Source organism: Lissotriton helveticus, chromosome 1_1, assembly GCF_964261635.1.
Source record: "Lissotriton helveticus chromosome 1_1, aLisHel1.1, whole genome shotgun sequence".
NCBI classification, from domain to species: domain Eukaryota; kingdom Metazoa; phylum Chordata; class Amphibia; order Caudata; family Salamandridae; genus Lissotriton; species Lissotriton helveticus.
In genome coordinates this window covers 81,271,202-81,283,422 of record NC_136057.1, presented here as the reverse complement: position 1 = coordinate 81,283,422, position 12,221 = coordinate 81,271,202, and the positions used below count along the sequence as shown (strand labels likewise).

The 12,221-nt window shown below is 52.4% G+C and overlaps 2 protein-coding genes across 2 annotated transcripts in view; one reads left to right on the top strand and one right to left on the bottom strand.

Moving 5' to 3' along the window:
• The window catches only part of LOC144758715 (uncharacterized), a 54,288-nt gene extending 51,401 nt beyond the window's left edge, over positions 1-2,887 (bottom strand). The window contains exon 1 of the mRNA XM_078646445.1: positions 2,793-2,887. The gene's annotated coding sequence lies outside the window, so the exon portion shown is untranslated. The remainder of the gene's footprint in view (positions 1-2,792) is intronic.
• LOC144767744 (uncharacterized) overlaps positions 2,887-12,221 on the top strand; it is an 80,363-nt gene continuing 71,028 nt past the window's right edge. Inside the window, exon 1 of the mRNA XM_078651130.1 lies at positions 2,887-3,225. The gene's annotated coding sequence lies outside the window, so the exon portion shown is untranslated. The remainder of the gene's footprint in view (positions 3,226-12,221) is intronic.

The window sequence follows — 12,221 nt, the reverse complement described above, 5'->3', positions numbered from 1 at the left end:
TGCTTCTCAATCTTTGCTGCAATATTCGCAGCAGCCATTAAGACAGTCAAACACAAAAACTACATTTACCATCAATTCAGTGACTAATCAGAGCATACATGTCCCTTTATCAATCAGAGGCACCAAAACTATTCTTCTCTCTGTGCTCAATTGACCAAAAGATCAACAACTTGGAACTTCACTTCGAGAAGAACAAAAAGTCACTGTAATCAAACAGAATTTTAACGATCCGGATTTCCACTATAGAGCAGAACCCTCCAGGAGGTCATGGAAGTGAAACTTTTGTCACTAAAGACAGCAACTCTAGATGAATCACAGATCCAACCTGTTAATGGCACAATACCTATAAGACCTGGCCCCTTCCTACAGAGGCCTTTCCTGCACTAATGCTCAATACATCAAACAAGGTAAGGTCCAACCCAAAACAGAACATTCAAAGAATAGAGAGGGACTTCAAATGAACATATTCAAACAAGACACAATTATGGAATATAAGATTAAGGGCTTGATTTATTACTTGGAGGATGGCCTGCAGTTTTGCCAATGGAACAGAATATATTACTTCATACCCATGGTGGAGAGCCGTCCACCTGATTTATAAATGACCACCAAGCAGGTAGTCATTTATCAAAATATGACGGCGGTTCCTGGCAATGTGTATTACTCTCTTCTACGGGGCTGTGCCAGCAGGACGCAGCCCTGTAGCATGGAGTAATTGTTTATTGTTTGCAAAAAGAAAATCCTGAAACTAGATTTTCTTTTTGTAAACAAAAAATATAATGCTCCTTTCGCCATGAGAGTCTTCTCCCATGGCGAGTGGAGCATTATAATGCTTTTATTGTTCCTTCTGGCAGTAAGAAACAGCATAAAATTACTACATGTCCAGGATCTAAACTGGACGGGCATGTATCCATTTCTCCAATGGCTCTTACTCCTGAGGGCTGTTGGAGAAGTTATGCCACGGCGGAGACAAAGTAGTCTCATTAGGGACACACTGAAAGCTCACCTGCATTTAAATCAAGCAGATGGACCCTAATGTTGGCGGTATGCATATTCTGTCACTTTTGTGATGGAGTATACCCAGCACCAACATAATATTCAGGACCTAATTCACATCTAATGCACATGTTGACTAACACTGGGATAATCCTCATCCTGTGCCCGGACCGGAGGCTGAGATTATGCTTGTTTAAAGCTGGTCAACGAGCACAGATGGCACATTGGATATTGGTTTATAATAAAATGTCTTGAAAGTAAAATCAGATGACCAATCTATACAATCATTAGATCATCTAACCTGGCGCATAATAAAAATGTTTTGGACACCACTGAGCCCCTGACTGAGTGTGCCCAAATTTACTCATGTCAACCCGGTCTTCTGCCATAAAATGCCCAACCCATCTGACCAGATCAGCTGATCTGACAGGACCATATGGCTTTTGGCAATCAACAAATGGCCTTCAGCACTCTTGCTTGAATCCCATCGAGCAAAGCTCATACGCTTTCAAACATTGTACAACACAAAATGTAGGCTCATTAGGAAAACCTAAATATGAAACATTTAGGAAAGGTGATATTCTATCTAGAAATGTGGAAAGACATCCCTTCAGGCGAAAATACCTCTTAGATCTTAAGCTCTTATAACCAAAGATCTGCTACATGACATCCAGCATACAAGCATCGTCAGTCGGAACAACAGTTGTTTCACAATCTGGGCTTTTCTCAACCCGTCTGCCTTTTAGTTAATTAAGTCAATAGAGCTCCCCTCTAGCCTCAACTCCCCTCTACTCCCCTGGACTCACATCCCCTCTCCCCCCTGGACTCACCTCCACTCTACACCCCTGGACTCACCTCCCCTCTACACCCCTGGACTCACCACCCCTCTACATCCCTGGACTCACCTCCCCTCTACACCCCTGGACTCACCTCCCCTCTAAACCCCTGGACTCACCACCCCTCTACATCCCTGGACTCACCTCCCCTCTACATCCCTGGACTCACCACCCCTCTACATCCCTGGACTCACCTCCCCTCTACACCCCTGGACTCACCTCCCCTCTACACCCCTGGACTCACCTCCCCTCTACACCCCTGGACTCACCTCCCCTCTACACCCCTGGACTCACCTCCCCTCTACACCCCTGGACTCACCTCCCCTCTACACCCCTGGACTCACCTCCCCTCTACACCCTTGGACTCACCTCCCCTCTACTCCCCTGGACTCACCTCCCCTCCCCCATGGACTCACCTCCCCTCCCCTCCCCCTGGACTCACATCCCCTCCCCTCCCCCTCCCTGGACTCACCTTCTCTGTACACCCCTGGACTCACCTTCTCTGTACACCCCTGGACTCACCTCCCCTCTACTCCCCTGGACTCACCTCCCCTCCCCCCCTGGACTCACCTCCCCTCCCCCTTCCTGGACTCACCTCCCTTCTCACCCCCTGGACTCACCTCCCCTCTCTCTCATGGACTCACCTCCCCTCTCCCCCCTGGACTCACCTCCCCTCTCTCTCATGGACTCACCTCCCCTCTCCCCCCTGGACTCACCTCCCCTCTCACCCCCTGGACTCACCTCCTCTCTACACCTTTGGACTCACCTCCCCCTACACCCCTGGTCTCACCTCCCCTCCCCCCCTGGTCTCACCTCCCCTCCCCCCCCTGGACTCACCTCCCCTCTCACCCCCTGGACTCACCTCCCCTCTCACCCCCTGGACTCACCTCCTCTCTACACCCCTGGTCTCACCTCCCCTCCCCCCCTGGTCTCACCCCCCCCCCCCCCCCCCAGTCTCACCCTCTCTCTCCTCTTTCCTGAGTCTCTTCTCCTGCACTGTAGGAAACTAATGGACAGTTTCACTTCGCAGAAGCAACGGAGCCGATGGAGCTCTCCTCAGGCCTGTGAGGCGAACAGTATCCTGGTCACCGGGGGCAGCGTCAGCACCAGCAGCGGAGGCCGAAAGAAGCCTCCTCTCAGGATACCTTTACCCCGTCCCCGCCCTCTCAGTAATGTCTGCTACCGGGTCAGGGGCGGCAAAGTCAGCGGCAGTACCAGATGCTGCTGAGCTCTCCTCAGGCTTGTGAGTGTGATAGTATCCGGGTCAGCGGGGGCAGAGTCAGCACCAGCAGTGAGCCCAAGCCTGCTGCAGAGGAGAGGATCCCTGAGGGTCTATCTGTCTGTCCTGTGGAAGGAGGAGCCCTGGCTGCAGTTACCTTCAGTTTCATCAGGGGTAAGTGAGACCTCTCACAACCAAGAGGTGTGAATACAGCCTGAGGTGTACTGACCTCACACCATCATCAGGGAGTGCAGGGGGCAGATGTACTGGCCTCACACCATCATCAGGGGGTGCAGGGGGCAGATGTACTGGCCTCACACCATCATCAGGGGGTGCAGGGGGCAGGTGTACTGGCCTCACACCATCATCGGGGGTAAGAGGGGGGCAGGTGTACTGACCTCAGAACATCATCAGGGGGAGCAGGGGGTTGGTGTACTGACCTCACACCATCATAAGGGGGTGCAGGGGGCCGGTGTACTGGCCTCACACCATCCTCAGGAGGTGCAGGGGGTAGGTGCACTGACCTCACACCATCATCAGGAGGTGCAGGGGGTAGGTGTACTGACCTCACACCATCATCCGGGGGTGCAGGGGGCAGGTGTACTGGCCTCACACCCTCATCAGGGGGTGCAGCCTGGGGCTGTACTGACCTCACACCATCATCAGGAGGGGCAGGTGTACTGACCTCACACCATCATTGGGGGATGCAGGGGGCAGGTGTACTGACCTCACACCATCAGCAGGGGGCAGGTGTACTGCCCTCACACCATCAGCAGGGGGTGCAGCCTGAGGTGTACTGACCTCACACCATCATCGGGGGATGCAGAGGGCAGGTGTACTGACCTCATACCATCTTCAGGAGGGTGCAGGGGGCAGGTGTACTGGCTTCAGAACCATCATCGGGGGAGCGGCCTGCAGGTGTCACACCATCAGCAGGGGGCAGGTGTACTGACTTCACACAATCATCGGGGGATGCAGGGGGCAGGTGTACTGGCTTCACACTATCATCTGGGGGGGGGGGGCAGGTGTACTGACCTCACACCATCATCAGGGGGTGCAGGGGACAGGTGTACTGGCCTCACACCATCATCGGGGGGCAGGTGTACTGACCTCACACCATCATCAGGGAGTACATGGGGAAGGTGTACTGACCACACACCATCATTGGGGGGGCAGGTGTACTGGCCTCACGCAATCATCAGGAGGTGCAGGGCATGTGTACTGGCCTCACACCATCATCAGGGGTCCAGGGGGCAGGTGTACTGGCCTCACTGCTCAGCAGATCGCATTCCGCGTCCACTTCCGCAAGATTTCTGGCCCCGTATCTTTCAGGGTACGGCATCAGCAGCTGGCTCGGTTCGTAACCTGGGCGTGATGATGGAACCCAATCTACAACTGGAGGGTTTTGTTAACAAAACAGTGTCCATTTGCATGGCGCTGCTGCGCTCTTTGCGGAAAATCCTCCCATTGCTCCCTACCCATGCCAGACCAGAAGTGGTGTGGAGTATCATCTTGAGCAGACTTGACTACTGCAACGCACTGCTTCTGGGGGCCCCTATTACCCTGCTGGGCAAACTACAGCGGGTTCGGAATTTTGCCGCAAAACTGGCGCTCTCTCGCCGACGTCTCGATTCTTCCGCAGCGGCACTTAAAGATCTCCATTGGCTGCCCATCTCCCAGCGCGTTGAATTTAAAGCTCTATGCCTCGTCTTTCGGGCTCTTCATGGCCAGGGACCGATTCCTCTGCGGGAATTGTTCTTCCGGTATAACCCTACCAGACCTCTTCGCTCGGCGACGGCTCATTTAGTGGTAGTACCCAAGATCCGGAGGACTCGGATGGGTGGCCGCTCTTTTGGCTACGCAGCATCTTGGCTGTGGAATGCGTTGCCACTGTGGAAGAGGTGTGGCGCCGCGGCCAGGGCGACTGACGCTGGAATCTGGGGACCACGGTTCGATCCCCGGCTCCGGCGGCAGGTTAGCCCAGCACCATGTGACTCTGGGCAATAGCTCGCTTAATCTTCCCGACGGCCCCCCAGCGCCTAGAGACCCTTACGGGTGATTGTGCGCTTTACAAATGTGGACTTTACTTTACTTTACTGTCTCTCCGAAGCCTGGAAGATCTTTCTTCCTTTGAAAAGGGATTAAAAACTCATCTTTTTCCAAGGACATTGTAGTGACTGCTGATTGTAATGTTTCTTGTGTTCAGGCCATGAAAGATGTGTGACAGCTGAGCTTTATAAGTGGGCTATACAATACAATACAATACAATACAATACACCATCATCAGGGGGTGCAGGGGGCAGGTGTACTAGCCTCACACCATCATCAGGGGGTGCAGGGGGCAGGTGTACTGACCTCACACCATCATCAGGGCTGCAGGGGGCAAGTGTATTGACCTCACACCATCACCAGGGGTGCAGGGGGCAGGTGTGCTGACCTTACACCATCATCAGGGGGTGCAGGGGGCAGGTGTACTGTCCTCACACCATCATCGGGGGGTGCAAGGGGCAGATGTACTGGCCTCACACCATCATCGTGGGGGGCAGGTATACTGACCTCACACCATCATCAGGGGGTGCAGAGGGCAGGTGTACTGGCCTCACACCATCATTGGGGGGCAGGTGTACTGACCTCACACCATCATCAGGAGGTGCAGAGGGCAGTTGTACTGGCCTCACACCATCATCGGGGGATGCAGGGGGCAGGTGTACTGACCTCACACCATCATCAGGGGGTGCATGGGACAGGTGTACTGACCTCACACCATCATCGGGGGGCAGGTGTACTGACCTCACACCATCATCAGGGGGTGCAGGGGGCAGGTGTACTGACCTCACACCATCATCAGGGGGCGCAGCCTGCAGGTGTACTGGCCTCACACAATCATCAGGGGGTTCAGGGGCAGGTGTACTGACCTCACACCATCATCAGGGGGGAGGGGGCAGGTATACTGACCTCACACTGTGGAAAAGTAAATTTTGCCATGTTGTATGTGCCTACGTGTTCCCCATCCTATGCTATATGTTCATGATCGATATGCATGTATCCCCTATGATCGATTAAAGATGCAATCATAGTTGTGTCCAACTCTAGTATGCCAGTTTCCAGTTCTCGTGAAAGCAACGAGTATTAGGCCTATGTTGCCACGTTTACAGTGTGCACGTTAATTCACCGCATTGTCCCCGTTTCTAGGCCTCAAAAGGGCCCGGACACCTGATTCAAGCTCCAGTCTCCTGAACCCACTCCGAGGAGCGATGCAGCCCCCACCTGCATCCCTGACCCTTCACTTATTTCCTGCCGCGCGGTGCCCGGCCCGGCCTGGCTCTGCCTGCCTGTCTGCCAAGAGTATGTTATGCTTCTAGTTATCAGTCCAGCCCTCCTTCTCTGCATTCCTAAGCTACTGAACTGTATCAACAGTTCCAGTCATGGTCTAGTCTTTCTGTCTCCATGTAAGAGAAATACTGTATTAATATTCATAGAATATTCCTAGCACACGCAATATATGTAGAATAATACATGCACCAGTCTTAGTGTCAAGTAGCCTTTGCCCTGATAACTTTTGGATTCTATCAACATGTACTCCAAACACCAGATACCAGATATGCTATAGGTACATGTCGTCCTGACACCGCAGACTTTAGTCTCCTCTTCTAGCGCAGAAGTCATAGCCCCAGTTCTTCCTGGTAACACGTCATTGCCCGTTTGCGCACACCACTAGGTTAAAGGTCCCAGCTGCTCTCAGGTAGCCCCCTCCATGTTTCCACCCCATTCATGACACTTCTGTGACGTCTACATCACATGTCTATGTATACGCCCTGTACACGCCTTCTTGTTACACCCATTTGTTCTTATCTTTCGCGACTGCTACGAGTTACGCCTACTGCTACGCCTATTGTATGCAATGCAATGTAATGTATTATACTATATATATGCTGCACTGTCGATGAGGCATTGCAGCTGCCATCCATTCTATTTCCGTGCAGGCTATCCCGTTCCTGTCCCTTCCCTTATGCCTGATTAAAGCCTGTTAGACTCAGATACCTCGAATCCTGTCTCTTATTTATTGAGCTATCTGTTTTTTTCACTGTATTCAAAAATAGTACCGGTAATTAATTATTTATTTACCACAACACTATCATGGGGGGGAGGTGTACTGACGTCACACCATCATCTGGGGAGCAGGGGGCAGATGTACTGGCCTCACACCATCATCAGGGGTGCAGGGGGCAGGTGTACTGGCCTCACACCATCATCAGGGGAGAGGGGGCAGGTGTACTGACCTCACACATCATCAATGGGTGCTGGGGGCAGGTGTGCTGGCCTCACACCATCATCAGGGGGCAGGGGGCAGGTGTACTGACCTCACAACATCATCAGGGGTGCAGGGGGCATGTGTACAGACCTCACACCATCATCAGGGTTGCAGGGGGCAGGTGTGCTGACCTCACACCAACATCAGGGGGTGCAGGGGGCAGGTGTACTGGCCTCACATAATCATCAGGGGGTGCAGGGGGCAGGTGTACTGACCTCACACCACCATCGGGGGATGCAAGGGGCAGATGTACTGATCTCACGCCATCATCAGGGGGTGCAGAGGGCAGGTGTACTGGCCTCACACCACCATCGGGGGATGCAAGGGGCAGATGTACTGATCTCACGCCATCATCAGGGGGTGCAGGGGGCAGCTGTACTGACCTCACACCATCATCGGGCGGCAGGTGTACTGAACTCACACCAGCATCAGGGAGTGCAGGGGGCAGGTATACTGACCTCACACTATCATTGGGGGGGGCAGGTGTATTGGCCTCACACCATCATCAGAGGGGGCAGGGGGCAGGTGTACTGACCTCACACCATCATCAGGGGAGAGGGGGCAGGTGTACTGACCTCACACCATCATCAGGGGAGAGGGGGCAGGTGTACTGACATCACACCATCATCAGGGGAGAGGGGGCAGGTGTACTGACCTCACACCATCATCAGGGGAGAGGGGGCAGGTGTACTGGCCTCACACCATCATCAGGGGAGAGGGGGCAGGTGTACTGACCTCACACCATCATCAGGGGAGACGGGGCAGGTGTACTGACCTCACACCATCATCAGGGAGTGTAGGGGGCAGGTGTACTGACCTCACATCATCATCAGGGGATGCAGCCGGCAGGTGTATGTGTAATGTTTAATAATTGTGAGACTACATGGCCCACTGTTATATATGAATCCCTTCATTTAGCCACGGCTCTTTAAAGAACATTGCATTATGAAATGTAAACACCCATATTAACAGTGTTTAGATCCAAGCTACATGTCCCCGAATGCTATGTATCCGTGCTAAAATTTAGGACTTGAGGCGTACTGTGCAAGGGGGTCACTTTGTCACCTTGTTATAATACATCAAAGATTTAGTGTGGCCTCAGTGTGTGGTCTTAACTCCTGTATACACTTACAACGCAGGCATTACATCGCAACATCCTTTACAAGGCATGACACTACAACACAGGCATTACAACGCATGATACTACATCGCAATTCACTACTTCACAGGCATTACAACGCATACCATTACAAACGATACCATAGGAGTTAGAATAGTAATTTTTACCCCTACACTATCCAACACTTACCCTACTGTTACACCCTCTGGAGTTGGAATAGTAATTTTTACCCCTACACTATCCAAAACTTACCCTACTGTTGCACCCCCTGTAGTTAGATTAGTAATTTGTGTCCCCATTGTTGGACCTGCGATGGGCAAGCCCAGCACAAAGGGGGTAGCTTGGCTCAAGTGACAAGGCAAGTGAAGGCTGTAGTGTTAAGCCGGCTCTGACCCAATAATAACTCATTGTACATCCACACCAAAAAGAAGGACACCACACCACTGCTGTAGAAAAATACGATTCCTTTATATAAAAGTTCTTTGTTGTAAATAGGGTTGTCTGGGAAAGCACATATACATTTCTTTTGGTCATACAGTTCTGGTAATAAATAGTATTAATAAATAGAATAACTTCAGGAATGAGTATCACAATAAATATCACAATAAATATCAGAATAAATATTGGTTCATTTAAATAAACAACCACATGTTTCTTCTGGTATCGCTGCCACCAATTAAATACTTTCGAATCATTACATCTGCAATACGTTTCAAATGGGAAAGATAACTCCTACAGTTTATGCTGTTTTCAATGACCAGGTATACGGCTTCTCTGAGCACAAAATAAGGTTTGGGACTCTTTAATAATCACTCAAGGCGTATGCGCGTATATCTAGAAGGCAAGGAAACACAGTAAATACATCATTTGCACTCGGCGGTCACCGGGATAGGATCTCTGCTTTGCCGGTGAAGTCTATGCCGAACGGGCTGCCGGAAAGGTCACACAACCTTCGCGCACAGTCAAATAAATGCCGGTTCACAGTTCCTTCACAACGCTGCATTCACTATGAGGAAACGGGCCCACCTCACATCGGCTGCAGTCAAGATACGATTCAGTCGGGCACAGCACTCCTCTCGTTAGCGACGGGGCTCTCAGGGGCTCCACGGACCTCCCTCCGACTTCCGCATACAAGGGGGTTCCTGCCCACAGCTACAGCTCCCGGGTCACTGGGAAGTGGCAGAGACGCTAGTCCCGCCCAACGAAGGCCGGCCTTTCCCCGCCCCGGCGCACCACCTCACCTTCTATCTACGCAGGAAGCGCTCTACGCTGGTGGGGCTCGGAGACGTCCGAGCTCTCCTCTAGAGGCACCTGACGCGAAGGGGGCACAGCTGACGATCGCGGTCGCGGCGAACTTGCTCTCGCCTCGCGACTCGATAAGTCGATCACAGTTCACCCCCGGGGTAGGCGGAGAGGCACACGAATCTGGCCACAGTCTTTGGGGGCAATGAGGTACTCGCTGGGCAGGCGCTGTAGGCGCTAGATCACTTCTCACGTGGCTGACTGGAACGCCAGTTAGACACAACGCCAGCAACCCTTTGCTGCTCTACTGCCTGCACTACCAGCCACCTCAGGGGTCAACAGGGCAGGTGTCAATCTGGTGTCAAGTCTGGAATCTCTTCTCTAATCTGAACTTCATCATCTTCATCATCTTCTCTCAATTGGCCGCCAGGGACTGGGCCTTATATAGCCAGTGCCCTGGGGTACTGGCACGAGCCAGAAGGTTCTAGAACCTTCTCTGGCTGTGACAATGACATGGCACTCTTGAGGGGTATTTAGGACACTCACAGCCACCGTACTGGGGTTCTAGAGCAGCCATTTTGTGTACCTGAGGAAAATAAAGGAATTCCTGTCGGAAATGCGCGCCAACCAAAGGGCGCCAAAACCTCAAAAGGCCAGGGTTCATGAAGGCTCCAATGGGAGTCACTGCACATGAGGAAAAAGGGTGTCCACCATTTTAAGTTCATTTACACAGGTTGACAACCCCAGCTTGTAATGCCACAGGTTTGGGCCAGGCGCCTTGTAAATAGGTGCCACAAACCTTGTGAGCAACTGGGCGTCAAGGAACATCTAACCCCATGAAACAACACATAAAAAGTCCTGGTAGACAAATAAAAAGCGACAAATTTTGGGAGGTACAGGGGAACAAAAGAAATCATAGTGGTGAGGGGACTCTCAGAAGCAGACGGGTCTAACACGCGTCCCCCCCAGCTGAAAGTGGGGAGAGCTACCCAACCCCTTGGGAGTCCTCAACACTAAGGCGGAAATACCTGGAGAGACCGTCTGCATTGGCGTGGTCAACTCCGGGCCGGTGTTCCACCCGAAAGTCCATTCCCTGTAGGGAGATAGACCACCTCAACAGTTTGGGATTTTCCCCCTTCATTTGCATGAGCCAACGAAGGGGTCGGTGGTCTGTCTGAACAAGGAAGTATGAACCAAACAAATATGGTCGCAGCTTCTTCAGTGCCCAGACCACCGCAAAGGCTTCCCGCTCGATGGTACTCCACCTCTGTTCCCGGGGAAGCAGTCTTCGTGACAGAAAGACCACGGGCTGATCCAGACCCTCTTCATTGAGTTGCGATAGCACCGCCCCAATGCCAATGTCGGATGCATCTGTCTGGACAATGAACTCTTTTGAAAAATCTGGAGCCTTCAGGACTGGAGCTTTACACAATGCTTGTTTCAGAGTGTCGAAGGCTCGCTGGCAAGCCTCCGTCCAAATGACTCCCCTGGGTTGCTTTTTGGCCGTGAGTTCTGTAAGGGGTGCCACGATAGTGCCATACCCCTTCACGAATCGTCTGTAGTAACCTGTGAGGCCCAGGAAGGCTCGGACCTCAGTCTGGGTCTTGGGGGGTTTCCAGGCCATGATTGCCTCAATCTTCGCCTGAAGTACACTACCGACCCCTGTCCAATCTGACATTTGCTGGCCTTGATCGTCAAGCCAGCCCGTTCCAAGGTTTGGAGAACGGCTTGCAAGTGCTGCAAGTGATCCTCCCAGCTGCTACTGAAGACAGCTATGTCATCCAAGTAAGCAGCAGAGAATGACTCCATCCCGGTGAGGATCGTGTTCACCAGCCGCTGAAAAGTGGCAGGAGCGTTCTTGAGCCCAAAGGGCATGACGCAAAACTGGTAGTGTCCATCAGGTGTGGAGAAGGCTGACCTTTCCTTGGCTCCATTAGACATGGGAATCTGCCAGTACCCTGCAGTGAGGTCAATGGTACTGAGATATTGGGCAGCTCCCAACCGGTCAATCAATTCATCCACCCGAGGGATCGGATGAGCATCCGTTTTGGTTACCGAATTTAGTCCTCGGGCGTCCACACAGAATCTCAATTCTGGGGTGGTGCCAGGTGGGGCAGCTTTAGGAACTAACACCACCGGACTAGACCAAGGGCTACTTGAAGGTTCGATGACTCCTAGCTCCAGCATCTTAGCTACTTCGCTTTGGATACTGGCCTTCACCTTGTCAGACAGCCGGTAAGACTTTGACTTCACAGGTGGGCTGTCCCCTGTGTCCACGTCATGGGTACACAAGTGGGTCTTACCCGGGACAAGGGAGAACAGAGGAGCGAATGACCCCAAGACCTGGCGACATTCCTCCTGCTGCTCAGGAGTCAGGGTTGGCGAGAGTTTCACTCCGTCCACTGACCCATCCTTTTCTTGAGATGCAAAAAGGTCGGGGAGAGGCTCCGTGTCCTCTTCCTCCGATCCGTCAGTCACCATAACCAACATGACTTC